The 18,677-nt window shown below is 30.7% G+C and overlaps 2 protein-coding genes across 3 annotated transcripts in view; both read right to left on the minus strand.

Annotated features, from left to right (window-relative positions):
• LOC125877792 (lariat debranching enzyme) overlaps nt 1-7,479 on the minus strand; it is a 200,669-nt gene extending 193,190 nt beyond the window's left edge. For both annotated transcript variants that reach the window (XM_049559060.1, XM_049559063.1), the window contains exon 1: nt 7,347-7,479. The gene's annotated coding sequence lies outside the window, so the exon portion shown is untranslated. The remainder of the gene's footprint in view (nt 1-7,346) is intronic.
• LOC125877785 (nuclear pore complex protein NUP88) overlaps nt 1-7,486 on the minus strand; it is a 44,705-nt gene extending 37,219 nt beyond the window's left edge. The window contains exons 1-2 of the mRNA XM_049559051.1: nt 7,347-7,486; nt 452-516 (exon numbers count right to left, since the gene is read on the minus strand). The gene's annotated coding sequence lies outside the window, so the exon portion shown is untranslated. The remainder of the gene's footprint in view (nt 1-451; nt 517-7,346) is intronic.
• Between the last annotated feature and the right edge of the window lie 11,191 nt (nt 7,487-18,677).

Raw genomic sequence — 18,677 nt, forward strand, 5'->3', positions numbered from 1 at the left:
AGAGTTAATTTTATTAAATTAAAATTATTAATTATGTTTTAAAATTTTATTTTTGATTACTATTATTTTGTAGCGTTACTTGAGGATAAAAGTAGTTTTGAATGAAAGTAATAAACTTGTATTAATTTGTTAAAATAGATAAATAAAATAATAAAAGTAAAATCATTAAATCACAAGAACATTCATTAAATCAATACTATTCCCGAGGAAGCACACATGTTGACGGAGAGGTGTGTACTTATTCCCCTCTAAACATTTTAAATCATCCCATTAAGTGTAAAATAAATATCTGACAAAATTTTGTTAATATAGTAGTACATTAAATGATTTNAGACCTCCAACATGGAAGTCCCAAGCTCAAACCACTGGGCCACCCCGAAGGGTTTTTGATTACTATTATTTTATAGCGTTATTTAACATTGATAGTACATCCTCGAAGCATGATGACTCACCAAAACCTCAAAATATCTCAAAGCAACCTCTAGCCACGAAACTCAGTACCCTGACAGCCGGACCCTACATTTGGGAAAATGTAGGCAAGAGTATGCGTTAGTACAAAACATTGTACCAAGTATGATAACCATGCATAAAACATTTAAAACATGCTAAAAGGGACATTTCATTTCATGACATGCAATTGACTAAGCTAAAACATGACATAAAAGAGTTATAAAACATAAGTCATAAAATCATGGTCAATGCAAGCTAACTTTATCTTTAAAACCTTTGAACTCATATGCGATACTTCTTGAAGTGACACCCATCTTGGAATTCTCTCTTCTGATTCGATTTTTAGGTATTTATTTCTTCATTGAAAATTTAATTTAGGATTTTTGATGATACAGTTCCCAAGTGGTGTATGTTGAAAACCTGAAAAGAGTTGCTCAATCTGTGTTTTTTAGACATTTTAATAAGACTAATCTCTCGACATGTGTTGCACGTGGTTCCAGAGTCATGTAGTCAAGTTGATAGCAGGACATTGGAGTGTAGAATTTTTGTTAAATTATATCAATATTATTCAGTTAAAAATTATACACAAACGAATGAAGTGAGCAGTTTCTGGAATGATCAGTGTTGATCGTTGAATGGTGTCTTGTTTGCCGATGTCAAGATAATTACATATAGTCTGAACCTATAAAGATACAATCAAAGTTCAATTAGATCATGTAATTGCTTTTACTTATTTAGCTTTTATGGGGTACACTCATGTAATTAACCGTATCTCCACCTAATGCTTTCTTCTAGATGATATTCCAGGTGTATGTTCCTTTCACTCGTTTCGGTTGCTCTGTCATAACAAAAACTCTTGTTATCGACATTGAAATCCCTATTGGAAGTGCAACATAAAGTTGACAATGTGAGAAAGCATGTTGCGGTAGATACAATTTGGTTATAAGAGAATAGAAGGATTTCACAAACTTGAAACTTATAGGAGTAGATGGAATTCTAAACTAAATGAAGATTTGCTTGTTTAAATTGTTGGATACCGAACAAGAAAAAAGCCCCATGCCTTTCTCTTTTAGAAAATACTATGTGCATTTCTTTAATCTTTTTCAGGAGGCAATTAGTACAAAAGAAAGTGCATCTTGCAGTACACATGAAAAGGAATTTATAAACAATAACAGAAAAGAGATATGGTGTTATATATCACCGGGACATGGTGTTCTAGTGGAAGGTTTTGTTTGGTGCATAGTGCTATATGGTTGTTGAGCTCTCAATATATATGCCACTTCCACATGGGGAAATAATTGTGGCGCAGAACTCTTCACGGCAAGCATGTCATTCAATTGGCTTATTAAATTAGATTAATTGTCCATGATCTGCTTCTTTTGGGGAACATTTTAACGTGCACCCTAAATGGAAAGGACAGAACGAACTGAAACCTCTTTCTGTTAGTTCAAACCCTCAAATGCTAATGATATATCTCTAAAATAAACAGTTCCCTAAGTTGTACAGGTAGGTTTTCTAAAACAAAAGACTTGTGGAGAACAGCATGCTGCTTTTGGTCTGCTACATGAGTCTATTTGCGGCCATCTGAAAGCTCTCTAAAATTTCATAGTGAGATGCAATACTTCATTATATTTCTTTCAAGAAGCTAATCCTTTTGGACTTGATGAGCCGAAAAATAGTAGGAGTATCAACAAATACCAAAGAGGACAGAACCTTATATCTGGAAGTGAGCTGTCAGTAATTTCACTTGTCTTGTTGCTCATTAAGACAAATTGACGATGTTCTTTTCATTTGCAGTAATGCATGTTGATAGAGGTTATAACTCGGACAACTTGGATCTATTTAAATGTGGAGCCCAAATGTTGGGTTCAGTAGAACCATGCTATTGCATAGAATGACACTGTTAGAATTCTAGGAATATTCCATAGCATGTGTGTAAATATAGTAGGTAGCTTGATTTACTCCTAGATTTACTCTAACTTGATTTGATATTGATTTGTATTGATAATGTATTGATTTCCTTTCCTTTTGAGGACATGTATACATAGCTATTTAAATCCCAATAGCTTGTGGGAACAACCAAGCTGAGTTCTCTCTCAAACTCTTGTCTTCTCATATCACTCAGAATTCCGATGGAGAACAAATTCCAGGTTTATATCGGACTTATTATAATAAATTTTGGGACAAGTTGATGAAGAAAGACCCTCAATCAAAGGCAATCTATGGACAAGAATTACTAGACTTAATTTCGAAAACTGTCCAGGAATATAAAACAATTCCTCATAAAGGAATCATGGTTGATACTTCGGTGCGTCATATGGCAAGAAAAATTTCTAATCAAGATGAGGAAGATCAAACCGAAATGATTAATAAATATTTGGAAGAAGTAAAGAAAAATCTGCTAAGTAATATAACCCATTACGCCAAATCAGATTCATCAATGTGTAGTGAAACAAGTGATGATATGCATGAAGCTCAACCATATGAAGAAGATGAGTCCGAATCTTCATTAAAGAAAGCCAAAGATTATTTGGCAAAACTAAAGGACAAGCTCTAGCAGATAAGCACTACGGGACGGTAACGCGCTACTGTAGCAACACTGTAGCTCAACAGCAGATACACTGTTACCAGGACCCAGATAGGGGCCCAGAATCCTGTACAAAGATGCTTTCTTTTCCTATAAATAAGTCTGTTTTTCTTTAATTGAGGCAGGTTTTTCAGAAACCTTCTTGCTCTCACCTTCTTTCTCTCTTCTATTAGAAGTTGTAAGCTTGCCGGAGTACCGGATATTAATAAATCAAGTATTTCGCTAAGCCTCTGGCCACCAAGGTACTTTCTTTCTTTTACTTTCTTTGCTTCTCCGATTTATAAGTCGTGACTATGTCTGGCTAAAAAATTATATCTATGCCGGATAACTAACTTCTCTTTTATATAGACCATGAACGGATCTAAGCTTTATTTAAATATAGAGGAATTTTAGAATGGCTTCTTGACTTGGTTCCGAGATCGAGGTACAATCAGATCTAGTACTACTCTTATTGGTTTTGTCTTAGTGACTCCGTCTGATGAGCCGAGGTTTTCAGCCCGAAAAAGAGTTTGATAAGTAAGGCGCTTCATACCCGGTTAGAACTATCAGATACATGGGCAGTTCACAGATGTGATTGAAAGAAGTCAAAAGAAAAAGTCATCACTACACCAAATATAATATTTAGAAGATTCGGCAAGAATTCAAATAGGACAAATTAATATAATTAATTTATGAGCTTCTTAATCTTAACAAAATAAAATGATTAACTTAATTACACACTAATTAATTTAAAAATCAACTATAATTTAAACTAAGGTAAATTAACAAAAAAAACACGCTTCTTGAATCAACGAAAAAAAACAAAATAAACTAATAAACCAAAAAAAACTTAAAATATGAATATACTTTAAACCTAATTAATTTAATTGAATATTAAAAATAAAATCCTTTTGAGATGATTTTCGAATAATCATAAGCCTTGCTAATTACATATATAATTATATGAGATATATTTATTATTCAAAATACTATAAAAAAAACCGACTGAAATTACTTAAAATAACCTTGAAATTATTTGAATTTTATAAGGCCAATTATTCTAAATTGTTTGGAAATTAAGAAGGTCCACTACTAAAAAAACAGTGAATACGAGGCCTACAAATACCGACTTCCGAAAGTCAGTATTCCCTAAAATACAGACCAAATACCGACTTCCCAGCTTAGGTCGGATAAAGCTTGTTCACTTTTCAATACCGACCTATCAAGGTCAGATTTAATTTTAAGATGGAAAATTCATTATTTTATTTTCTGACTTCTTGAGGTCACTTTTATATATTTGTTTATTTTTATTTTTATCATTTCCGTCTTCTGGATGTCAAAATATTTATTTCTTATATTTTGAAATATCGACATTCAGAGGTCTGTATTAATTAATTTTTAATCTTTAAAAAATTAATTTTTAATATCCTCTGGAAGTCAGTATATTTTTATTGTCATTTTTCTTAATTTTTAAATTTCGACCGTTGGAGGTCGGCATTTTATATTTTATATTTTATATTTTTTTACTTTTGATATTCCAACCTCTGGAGGTTAGTATTGTTTATTTTATTTTTTTATTTTTTTTGAGATTCTAACCTCTAGAGGTCGGTTTTCTGCTACAAAACTGGCAGCAAATTGCTGCAATTTTAGTTGTCCACTTGCATATTTCTACCAAAACAGCCCAAAGAGTTGCCAACACAATATTTTTCAACATATACATTAATCTTCTTCAAAATAAACTTCATCCAACTTCAAAATAAACTAAAATACGATCAAACAACTAAACAACTTTAACTCTAACTAGGTTTGACTTAATTCCAACAACTAAATCTACCAACTAAATCACATTATTTATTTGAACTTATTTAAACAACCAAACAACATTAACTCTAACTAGTTTTGAATTAATTCCACCAACTAAACCACATTATTTATTTCAACTTATTTCAACAACTAAACAACTTTAACTCTAACTAGCTTTCACTTAATTCCAACAACTAAACCCACCAACTAAACCACATTATTTATTTGAACTTATTTAAACAACTAAACAACTTTTTAACTCTAACTAGTTTTCACTTAAATCCACCAACTAAACCATATTGTTTATTTGAACTTATTTAAACAACTAAACAATATTAACTCTAACTAGTTTTGAATTAATTCCACCAACTAAACCAAACTATTTATTTGAACTTATTTAAACAACTAAACAACTTTAACTCTAACTAGTTTTGACTTAATTCCAACAACTAAATCTACCAACTAAACCACATTATTTATTGGAACTTTTTTAAACAACATTAACTCTAACTAGTTTTGAATTAATTCCACCAACTAAACCACATTATTTATTTGAACTTATTTCAACAACTAAACAACTTTCAACTCTAACTAGTTTTGACTTAATCCCAACAACTAAATCCACCAACTAAACCACATTATAATTTATTTGAACTTATTTAAACAACTAAACAACTTTTTAATTCTAACTAGTTTTGAATTAATTCCACCAACTAAACCACATTGTTTATTTGAACTTATTTAAACAACTAAATAATATTAACTCTAACTAGTTTTGACTTAATTCCAACAACTAAATCCACCAACTAAACCACATTATTTATTTGAATTTATTTCAACAACTAAACAACTTTTTAACTCTAACTAGTTTTGACTTAATTCCAACAACTAAATCTACCAACTAAACCACATCATTTTAAATAATGAGTCAAACTAGCTAGGGGTTGATTAAACTTTATTTGAACTTATTTCAACAACTAAACAACATTAACTATAACTACTTTTGAATTAATTCCAACAATTAAATCCACCAACTAATAGGATCAACTAGTGTTGGTACTTATGCTTATCAAACACAATATTCCTAAATTAAAGTTTTGTATCAACACTAGATGGACACAAATCGATCTTGCAAGAAAATCAATTTTGTCATCAATAGGATCAACTAGTGTTGGGTACTTATGTTTAACAAACACATTATTCCGAAATTAAAGCTTAATATCAACACTAGATGGACACAAAATAGATCTTACAAGATAATCAATTTTGTCATCAATAGGATTAACTAGTGTTGGTACTTATGCCTACCAAATACATTATTCCTAAATTAAAGCTTAGTATCAACACTAGATGGACACAAATCGATCTTGCAAGAAAATCAATTTTGTCATCAATAGGATCAACTAGTGTTGGTACTTATGCTTAACAAATATATTATTTCTAAATTTAAATTCAAGTGTCAACACTAGATGGACACAAATTGATTTGCAAGAAAATCAATTTTGTCATCAATAGAATCAACTAGTGTTGGTACTTATGCTAAACAAATACATTATCACCTAATTTAAAGCTAAGCCAACCCTCGATGGACACAAACAAATTATCACAAAATTAAAGCTAAGTATCAATACTAGATGGACACAAACACATTATAGAAAACAATTGTACTTGAACTTAAAAAATTTAAACACATTATAGATAACTAATACTGTCTTATTGATTAAAGGTCTCTTTTTTATGGGAGCATGCTCAAATTAGTTTCTGAAATGTTGTGCGCTCGAGGAGGTCAGAAGTTGAGTCCTTATCTATGTGCGCATGTTAGTGGTTTCCATACTTCAACGGTAAAATGGTTTGACTTGATGCTACTACTTCATGCAGCCTTTCTATTTTCATATGTGCATACATAACATTGGCAGGAGTGACTGAATGTTTTTGCTTCTGCCTTGTTGACTTGAATGGTTCTCCAATAGGACATGGATATTTATACCTAAGCTCCACTTGTTAAATCTGAGGTTTCTTGTTTGTTTTATCCAGTGGTGTGTTTGTATATCTTTCAAACAAAGACAGTCTTTACGTAAAATAAATGCAGAAGAGTGCTCACTAACTTCCATACAACTGACTCTTGGGTAAGATGACTGATGAATGTCACAAATTACTTGGGAATCAGTATGTCTTCTTGTTTCCATACAAAGATTGTTGGAATGAACTCTATTGTTTCAGAGTGTCAGTTTCATATTGAGATAAAGGCTCAAGTGAGTCGAGAGTTAATTTTTCTCTAGAGAGTCTAGACTCCTAATAAATCTACATTCACGGACATTGTTTCTCCTTCCATCCCAAGTTTGAATATCTAGTTTTGCCAGTCTCATATAACTAGAGCTTAAATAAATTTGAATAGTTTTAGAGTTCTAATATTAGAGGTATTTACAGACGTGTTTGAGAAATTGTTGGACCATGTAAAATTCCTGGAAAAATTCTATTTAGCTTTATTATAAGTACTGTTATGTATGTATGATGATTAATCAAATACCTGGATTACTAGAACTTCGCCAAAGAGGAGAGGAATGGAGATGCGACGGTCTCTCTGTTGTTGTTGTCGTCTTCGATGGGGTTCGCCGGTGATTACCTTGCCTTCGCCGGAGTTGGCTGCTCGCCGCTCGCTGGTCAGAGCAGCTGGAGCTGCTGTTTGTTGTTGTCGTCCTCACTGGAGCGGAGGAGAAGAGAGAAAGAGGCTCGCCGGTCGGAGCTGGTCCCGGCGCTGTTCGCTGCTTCGCCTGAGCTGCTAGGAGAATAGAAGAGAGGGAGAGATAGGGGAGGAGGAGATGAGAGGAAGATGAAAGAAGGATGGCTTAGGGTTTTGGTTCTTTTCGTTTAAAAATGATAAGAATGAAGATTTGATCTCAGCCTTTGATTTGAATGCTATGGACGATCAAGATTTGATATTGTAGTTGTTTGGATGAACGAATGGCTGAGATTAAAGGATGGGGCTTTTGAGAATTGAATTGAATCAGATAGGCTATAATTGAAAAGTGTTGAAAGGCTATAATTGAAATAACCAAATGGCCATAATTGAACATGAAATAGAATTGGATAGGAAGGGGCTATGAATTAAACAAATTGAACAAAAAAATTATGATTTAAATGATTTAAGGGGAGATTAAGGAAATGCTATTCAATTAATAAAATACTACATATATTAAAGTATTTTCATATAAATTAAACACACCTAAATTTAAAAACATTTAAATAAAGTAGTTGTTTCGAGTTTAACTATCGATAAATATAATAATTTAATAATAATAGTAATAATAATTGATAATTTTGTAAATTAGCGATACTATAATATATAATTTTAGACAAAATCGATTAAGATTTTAAAACTCATAATATGTGTTAAAAATACGTATTTAATCGAATAAGTCGGTCAAAATTGGTGTCAACAAAATATATATATATACCTCCTAATTAGATAAATTTAAATTTATCGATCAACAGAAGTTTATCAATATCAAATGTAATATATAAATCTCCTTAAATTGATCATCGGTATTTCTTTAATTGATAATATATTTCATATCTGAAACATTAATATATAAGACTTGATTTGTTAAACTACTCGACAAGTATATAATCAACATATTTCATACTCCGATGAATTATCCTTTACATGTCATTGCCTACGGTATGATCACTGCATTTGACATTCATTCAAGATCGAACGTAAAAATCTTGATAGAACTTGCTTTGTATAGTACTTTACGATATCCTATTGTCTATTTCGTAAAATGAAAATTTAGTATTATGCACAATAGCAAAATTATGATTAATAGGAATATTTTAAACAAACCGACCTCCGGATGTTGCTTTTATTAAAAGTAATTAAATTAAATAAAAAATATCAACCTTATGAGGTCGGTATCACATTAAATTGTGAGATAAATAAAAAGTAGTCGTGTTAATTAAATAATACTGACATAAGGAAGTCAGTATTTTATATTAATTTAATTTTGAACCTGTATAAAACTGTCATCCGGAGGACGATTTATTTAAAGTTAATTGAAATATTAATTTAAATTTTTTGGAAGTCACTATATAAATATTTTAATGATAATTAATTTAATTACATACTATTTAATTTTACTGACTTTTGGAAGTCGTTATTATAATTTTTTTTGTTTTTTATTTTACACAAAACCGTCCTCCAGAAGAAGATTTAAATAAAGTTAATTCAAAATATTCCTCAATTTTGTTTTTTATATTTAATTGAGAAAAAATATATTGTTATTTATTGAATTATTTAATACCAACATCAAGAGGTCAATTTTTATTGTAATTCATTTTTTTCGGGGAAAATTCCGACCTCCAAAGGTCGGTATTTGATTTTCCCGCTTTATTTTTCATATGGAGTCGATTTTCTAACGGTTTTTTTTTATGTTTTATTCTTTTTAACAATACCGACCTCCGGAGGTCGGAAATTACCGACTTCTATTTAAGGTCAGTAATTTTTAGGTCTGTATTCACTGTTTTTTTAGTAGTGCTAGGAAATCGATTATTATCGGGGAGGGTCGGAATTGGGTGTCAACAATTACAAGTAATCCTTAGTACTAGTTTAGTACTTTCTATTCCTGACTGGTCTGCTTGGATTAGAGCTACGACTGGATCCGGTGGAGTGAACATGATAGTAGGTTGTGAGGACGGTGTTAGCTTAGTACCCGTTTTGCACAAAAAGTTTGCTACTTTTTTGGCTTGGCGGAAGTTATGGCGGACCACTGGATTCCCTAACTTCTTCATAAGCATCTTGCAAGAAGTGATAGAGGATGCGTAAATAGATTGCGCGTGATTCAATTGAGCTATTATTATCTTGTAGGATTCCTGCAAAGTTAAAGTGGATAACAATAATTTCTGTCGTGTGTGATTTGAACCATTATTAAAAAAAATACCGTTATTTAAATAAGTAAATTGATATACTAAGAAAATCTTATTAAATAGGTACAATTTTATGAAGGACTAGTTATTCCAACTTAATAGTATATATATTTTAAAAATTAAAGTATTTGTATTAAATTTTTTTAGATGTCATATGAACATATTTAAAAAGCTACATTTCATTTTTAGAACTTTTTTTTTATGTACACTAATTTTTATTTTATAAGGTGCATAATAGATGATGTTCTTATTGTTGGTTCTCATATTTAACTTCTCGATTGAATAAGTACATAAATGAAAGATAGTTATTTGACTTTCAATTTTTTTTCATTGATAAACCAAAATTAAACATAAAAATATATTCAATCTGTGAAATCATATATATAATAACATGTTTACCTTACACCAACAAAGATATTGTTCATATTCTTGTAAATGATTTTCAATTTACTCAATCATGTGTGATCTATAATTGACGGAACTCATTATGTTGTAACAAAAGAATGTAAAAATGTATGAATAACATTTGCAATAATTAGTAATAACTAAGAAAACTTATAATGTCATAACTAAAGAATTAAAGTGCAATAGTTGAATTTCTTATTAATTTTTGTATTTACTTAAATAAAATAGGACTTCTAATTAATTTTATTGTTTACTTAGATAGTTAATTAGATTTTAATATAGTGTAGGGGCAAAATGACAATCCAAGTTTCCACCTTAAAGCTTTCCATGCATTGCAACTTGAACGTTTATTTCATATTACTTAATATAAAATTTATTTTGCAAATGATAATTTTTAAATTATTCACATAATTTTCTATTTTCTATGATTTTTTTTAAAATTTTAAAAAGAAGAAATCAAAACTTTTAAAAATAATAATTTTTGAAGTTCAAAGATCTTGTCAACTTGATGATACTTTCGGGACATATATAACTTTAATTTAAATACAAACACCTACCCAGTTATATATATATATATATATATATATAGATATTTGCACATAATAAAAATATTTATCTCAGAAAAATAGAAGTTAAATAAGAAAATAAAAATTAAACTAACACACCCTTCAATCCAGTGTCATTATAAAATATAAATGTAATGAATTTTCATTCGGCTAAATTATAGAAATACAAAAAAAAAGTGAATAAGTAAAATGAAAGGAAAATGTATATATAGTAGTAACTAAATATCACTGTAAATAAAGTCATTTTTATGTCTTGAGTATCAACAAAACAACTCGAACTCGTGACAATTCTCTAACTCATGAGAAGTTCAATAATTTTTGAAAAAAGATATTCAAAGCACATATCTGCATCACATGAGAAATTGTAAACAAAAACAAATGAATTTAGATTATTCCACATTAGCTTCATATAGTGGAACATTACATACTACTGTATATATGAAGCAAAAAAAAGAAAAACAATTATTATATCACTAAAAATTATTTTCTCAAGTATTCGAGGTTCTGGAATATATCCACTTAGGATAAAATGATTTACTTTATCAAAATAGTGGTACCTCAAATTCCACTGATCATCAAACTCACTCAACGACAATAAATCACATGAAAAAAATTTAAGTGTAAGGAGAAGAAGAGTAAAAGATTAAAAATGAGAGAAAATTCTTCTATTTATAGTCAATAAAGGGTAGTATGAACATGTGGTTATTGTGCCTTATCTGAAAATTCTGACCCTTCGAAACAATGACAATTCTTTGGAAAAGTCACAACTCTCACAATCCTTTGTAAAAGTCACAACTTATCGGAAAAGTCACAACCTTTTAAAAAAGTCACAACTCATCGAAAAGGTCAAAACTTATCAGCAAAGTCACAACTTTTCAATAGAATATATGCTACTCAAATAGATATACATAGGTGTTTTAAATAGGGTATTATAGTAATTTAAGATAATTTTGTTAAGACGTATTTAACTTTTAAGAATAAGAAAATGTATATGTGGTAAGTACAAGCGGAAAACGTCGTATAATATGAATAGGAAGAAGTAGAAGATATCTATGATGCTTTAATTAAAACCTTATGTTTTATTATTCAAAATTCTATCTTATTATGTACTCCCTTTGTTCCTACTTACTTATCCACTTTTGAATTGACACACATATTAAGAAAACAATAATTGACGTAATTAGTTTACTATTTTACCCCTATTAATTATGAAGTGAGTGAATTAAAAACTTAAGATATTCAACAAGTTCTACATTTTTCAAAGTAATTAATTGAGCGTATAATAGGTAAAATAAATAAATTATCATTTCTTTATTTGTCAAAATGGACAAGTAATTAGGGACAACTAAAAAAGGAAATGTGGACAAGTAACTAAGGACAAGGGAGTAGTTATTAACTAAGTACTAATTCATTTTTTATTATATTTTTTCTTGAGAAAATGGCCAAATGCCCCCTCAATCTATTACCCCATTCTCAACTACACACCAATACTTTATGGGAGTCCTATTACCCCCTGAAATATTTTAAACTAAGATATTAACACCCTTAAAACGTCACCCCTAAATCTGTGTTGCCTAGTGTAATACACGCGCCTATTTTTTTAGAATAATAAAAAAATAATCATTCCAATTTTTCTCCACCATTCTTTTCTTAATAACCATTACCAAATTTCATCTTCATTCTCCTTCTTCCTAAATCTTCTTTCTTCTTTTTTCTTCACTATTCCCAAAAAATGTTCCCAGATGGCTCATTTTCTTCAGTCCACCTTCATCTCTACCACACCACACCATATACACCAACCTTTGCCCTTTTTTTTATATTGTCTTTCCGATCATCTATTTGCACAAAATTGATTGTTATTGAATTTGATAAGTTAGCTATTATCGTTTTCTCTGAAGATAGTTATTTTTTCGTCGGTTCTCAATTGCATTTGTCGATGAATTTGAAAATGAATTTTTTCTTGAAAAATCTCAAATTCTAATACCCACTTTCAATTGCAATCAAGAAACTTTGATTTCTACTGTAAACGAAAAGATGTCTCTGATGAAAGCTGTAATTTTATCTTTCGAGGTCGAACTAAAAATATTTTTCGCCGAGGTGAAGAAACTGAAGTGTTCTTTTTTCTTTCTTTTATTGTTCTGTCTAAAATTAGGGGAAGATTTTAATGGTGTTGCTACTGAAAAGTATTTTGTGAATTAAAAATGAAAATATGAAAAGATAAAATTCTTTCTTGTATTGATAGCCAAGGCAGCCGACTGAGTTGAAGAAGGGTTAGAGATGAGAGAGAGTGTTTGTATTTGTGTGTGTGATTTTAGTTGATTAATTTTATTAATTATTATATTATCTAATTAAGAATTGACAGTTGTTAAATTAATTAATTTTGACTTCCTTTTTTCCCTCACACTTGCTAATAGGAAAGTGAATACACTTACTGCATCATGCTACAAATTACAACCATGGGAAATATTGTCCCTTTCAAGTCCAAATGGAGATGGTTAGTCTAATGAAAAAAGTAAAAAGTCTTCAGTTTCCCCAAGTCTGATGCCCATTTTAGCCAATCAGTTTTCCTCACTAGCTAAGGAACAAATGAGGAATCTGCAATAATATAAATAAGTGAATATTTAACATTTTCAGAATTACACATTACTTACAACCCTCTTTTGAATCTACATTGATCTCCAAAACCAGCTTCAATTCTGTATCAACTCACTTTTCACATGGCTTCATTTTACGTCTTTTAAGTTTAATAAAAAAAGAGGCCTTGTACCTAAAACTCAAACCTCAAAAGTTAAATTCATGATGCAAGAATTATCTAAGACCATATTTGGAGAGAACATAATATTTCCTTGACAGGCCCAAAATTATCTGTATCACAGCAAAATAATTGGTTCTAATAGCTTAACATCAGCAGTCATGCTTCGCGTTGGAAGGGAGGGGGGATTCTTATCTACTTGACATATTATATCAGCAAAAGTTAGATTTATTGAACATCAGATTCATGACCTACATTTCTAAAGATGGGGCATTAGTAGTCTGATCTTCACAAAGACCAAAATTGTCGTGAAATTAAACTCACCAGTCTCTACCATATGCCCTTGCTATAATACAAATAAATTTTATTTTTCCCCACATAATACCACAATTCATGCAGTACAATAATACAGTAACAGTAATCAGAGCCAATCATAGCACAACTTTTTAGCAGGACAGGAAAAGGACAGGAAAACAACTGATACAATAAGTGGTGAATTCCAACTTAATTATGCTTCAGTTGTGTAAAACTAAATGGATGACTATAAACATGAATAAAACTGAAAATACTTATATTTATATACCTTTTAGGAGTTCATTGGATGACCCAGAAGCACTGTCAATGAAAACAAATTTTTGGTCCATTTTGCTGGGCACAATCAACGATCCTTAAAGCCATTCAATCTCTGCAACTGGATCCATGGTAAAATAAGTTCTTTCTATCATACCTTTTATCCACGAACATAATTGAGATGGTTTTTGTGGTTCACCATAATACAGTCATTGGCTCATATTGGCAAAATCACGAGGAACATTAATAAGAATGTCCTCTCATGTGATGATGTTGCCTACAACTTCCATCTTACTCTAAGATATTGTGCACTACCTACGAAAACTATAAGAGAGCATGCAATTCAGCTGTTCCAATATAAGAAAATCGTAACATTTCACTATTGGTATTAAACCAACACTACTTCAAATACCAGTAAGGGTTTGGTGATCCAGACAAAAATGATGAAATTAGTTATCAACTCTTGCAAAGGCTTAATCATAACCCACCCATTGTCTGAAAGGTTCGGCACAGCAAGGTGAGAGCAAAAGTATGCTAAAGTCTAAAAATGGCCAAAATAATGAGAAAGGGGCAACGTTTCAAATGTCAAACAATTCTATGAAGTGAAGCTTCCCATTAAAATTGCTAAAACTGCAGCTTTCATTTACCCTTTATAGCGGCGGTTCTTTGGGAACAACCTTTTACATAAATTTATTGACAGGAAGAAATAAATCACGACTGTTATAAGGAACCAACAAAAAATAAGTACCAAGATATGAGCTTAAGATTAATCTTTCTTGAGCATATTCCAGGTCAACCTCTTTGAAATCCTCTGTATCATCTATATCATCTATGGGTATATCTTCACCGAGGTAATCGAAGGAACCTGAAAATGCATTAAAAGTAGGTAAAAGTCAACCAGTTATTTAGATAAACTATGCAGCTCTTCTAGAATATAAAATATACATCAAACAAAAAATAAAAGAACGAAAAGTTATGACTTCACTATACAAGATATCTCTATACTAGAAACATGTCAACTATACTTAATCAAATTGCATAGCATACCCATTTAAAGTATAATGACATTGCTGACAAAAGAAAATGTGAGTGAATGCATGGTAACATACACAGTTTTCACAACAGAATATGTAATCGCAGGTCTCTGGCAGCCGCAGGTAATGCAATTTTAAACCAACAAAGGAAGTTTATGAAAGGTAATAAACTATGACTTACCTAAATTGTCGTAGAAGTTGTAAGAGGTAAAGGAACGCAGGGTAGAATCTATTACTCTTCAAAGGAATTACGTATAGAAATTTTGCTTGTCATGTACATGGAATATTCCTAAACTAACCAGAGCTTAAGCTTTAGCATCAGTTCATTCTTGCACTAGCTATTTGAATCTTTTGCGACCGTCAAATATATTGCCTACTAAATTGTATCTAAAGTGGCTCCATATTATATCAGAGACAAAAAAAATTCAGGAGAAGTGAAAATGTTCAGTATTTTATGTCAGAGAATCATTTTTTCCAGAAGAAAAATGTAGGCAATCAAATACTTCAAATGTTAGAACTTCTGGTTTTCTTCTCTTTATGTCATAATAAACAAAAAACAGTACATAAAACTTCAACCAGTGTCAGTTGAATACAGATAGCGGATCATGAATCATAAAGCGAAATAATTTTACGAACACTAGAGAAAGAAAGTTTACATCCTAAAATTTATGGGGCTATACTTGCAGCAAGCTTCCTTAATTCTGGCATTTTATTGAGTATATACTCAAGTTCCAGAAACTGTAGAAGAGCTTCTGTCTGAGGGTTTTTATAGAAACCTACGAAGGAAACGAAAAAGAGAAAGAATCAACATCCACACTGCTATAAAATATCTTTCAATATACTACTAGATAAGAAAAAGAACTAGTACTACACTGATCAATATTCATAGACTTCAAAATGAAGATAACAGTAAGCTTCTGCTGGACAAATTTTAATCTCACTTGTTGAGTAGTTCAGGACAAACTCAATTTTTATTCTAGATGATTATAACAGACTCAATTGACTCCAGTGAGCAACTTATGACACAAAATAAAGTAAGTGCATAGATAATGTCCTGGTGTACAGATCATCACCATGGAAGACATCGTCAGCTACAGGTTGAGAAGGTTTGTAGCATGGTGCAGTCTAAACAAATTCAAACGGCTTGGATCCTCTTGTCTGTAGCTTATTTCTTACAAAATGACGGCACTGTTCTATGCCGAGATGTACATTACTACAATCAAAATGGAGAGAGTTACGAGCTGAATTCCTTGAAACATGATAAAAAACAGAACTATGAACTGTACATACTTATAGTTCGCATTTCTGATTGTCAAGGGCAAGACAACATTATACTTTCTTGTGTTGGCCAACCATTCTTCATCAAGTTGAAGTTCATGTGGTCCTGGTCCGGACTCAATTTCAATAACCTATAAAACTCAGTGAGTCGCACACATTAATTTAGGCCGGATACATATGCGGCCTCTTAAAACTTTTCCAATTTTTTACATCTGAACACTTAACTAAGATTTGTACCAATTGAACACTTCAACTCCAGTCAAATTGTGTCTATTGATTACTTATTTCACAAGTCTAAACAACTTTAAGTGCGTGAAAATCAGTTAATGTGACTTGACAAGTAAAACCAATGACAAAAAGACATGTCAACAAATATAACAGAAAGCCAAAAGAAAACTAAGTTGGCCTTAAAAGACTTTTGTAAATCTCCTCTCCAATGAGGCTATTTTCTCGAGAAGCAGAAATAATTTAGATTTGGAGCCTCAAAAAAAGTTTCGATGAAACAGAGGAAAAGAAAAACAGACTTGGGTCACAAATACTTTCCTAGATTTGGCAGAATGATATTGAGGAAAAACATAAATTTGGATCTCACTTGAAAATATTCCGTTGAAGTCCAATAGATTACAAATTGGACTTTTATTTTTGGTATGACTAAATATCTTTCACTAGGTGTCAAGACACTCCATCTTTATCTCAAGGGAAAGTAAGTTGCATAACTGCATTCCTATGAATGTGTGTTAAGTGTATTCAAAGACTTAAAATGGTTGTGCAAATGAAGATTATTTAGTACTGTTCATTAAATATTAAAGCGATAAATGAGCATCAAGTAACATATTAGGTCATCATACACAATATATCCAAAAAATAAAAACAATAAAATAAAGTACTATTTAATATAACAGAACTCGAATTCTTATTAGTCCCCAGCGGAGTTGCCAGAGATGTCACACCGCTTTTTTGCGCATGGCGAAAGGGTTTTTCCAATTAATGTGACTGTATTGATTAATAAATTATTTTTTCTTTTTTCGGAGTCGCCACTTGGAATTGAGTTATGGTGTTCCAAGTTAGCCTTTATTAATCCCTAATCGAAAGAAAAATGACTCTTTGTTTAGTCTGCAAACCAGAAATTCGGGTAAGAAATTACGTTCATCGAGGAAAAGGTATTAGGCATTCCTCGAGTCCTGTGGTTCTAGCACGGTCACTTTTATTGTCTTATACTTATCTTGATATATTTTTGGATAATTTTTATAGGCCATGATTTGCTCGCATTTTTATAGTTGAATTTTTATTTGGTCTCAATCCAGATACGTAACCGCATTCTTGGTCTTGACATTTAGAGACATAACTGTCTTCTTTCTATCACACTTTATAATCTCTATAAGTCTTACTTTAAATTAATAAAAATTAATTGTATTATTGGACAAGGTGCATCATTTCATCGTTAAGTTTATTTTTTAATATCTCAAAAAATATGTGTAACCACATTCTTGATTGAAATAAATATTTTTTTTAATATTCCTAAAAGTCATCTAGTCATTAAAAAAACAAATATTTTTCCTTTATACATGCCCAAAATACAATATAAAATTTTGGATTATTTGGTATTTTTTTTATTATTTATTTACTCTTAAAGTTGATGTCAAAATTAAGCGTACACTTCTTAATCCAACAAAACAATATCGAATTAAAAAAAAATCTCATTTCTATTTTTGATAAAAATGACATAACAATATATTTTTTTAGCCTAACAATCTCTATTTTATTATTATTGACATCTAAATCAAGACAAGAATAACGCCATGACCCATTCATTTTAAGAGGTTACAACTAGCGAATACAAAATAAATAAATAAAAATAATCACTGATTGAAACTACCTTCATTCATTAATCAGAGATATAACAACCGACAAATTGTTCATTTCAATCAATTATGAATAAAATAAAAATATAGGAAAACTTAGAATAAAATTACATCAAACTCCATAAATAAATTAAAGAGATAAGGTAAGTAGAATACCGAAAAATTTTGAACGAATCTCGATTAGAACACCCACGAAGCTTTGTTATTTTTGGTGTGGGTGTGTGTTGTATTTTGATTCTGTGTGTTGTAGTAATTGCAAGGAAATTAAATTATTTGGATGTTGTTTTTCTTCCTTTTTTTGGCGTGTCTTTCTGGACGATTTTTTTTGTTTTCTCTATGTATCTGTTGTGTTGTAGTCTTTTTTTCTTTGCAGATTTTTTTTTCTTCTTCTTTTTTCTGTACATCTATGTGTGGGTTTTTTGTATTTGGAAAAAAAAATGTTTTTGGTTCTCTCCCCCCCCCCCCCCC

Source organism: Solanum stenotomum, chromosome 9, assembly GCF_019186545.1.
Source record: "Solanum stenotomum isolate F172 chromosome 9, ASM1918654v1, whole genome shotgun sequence".
Lineage (NCBI taxonomy): Eukaryota > Viridiplantae > Streptophyta > Magnoliopsida > Solanales > Solanaceae > Solanum > Solanum stenotomum.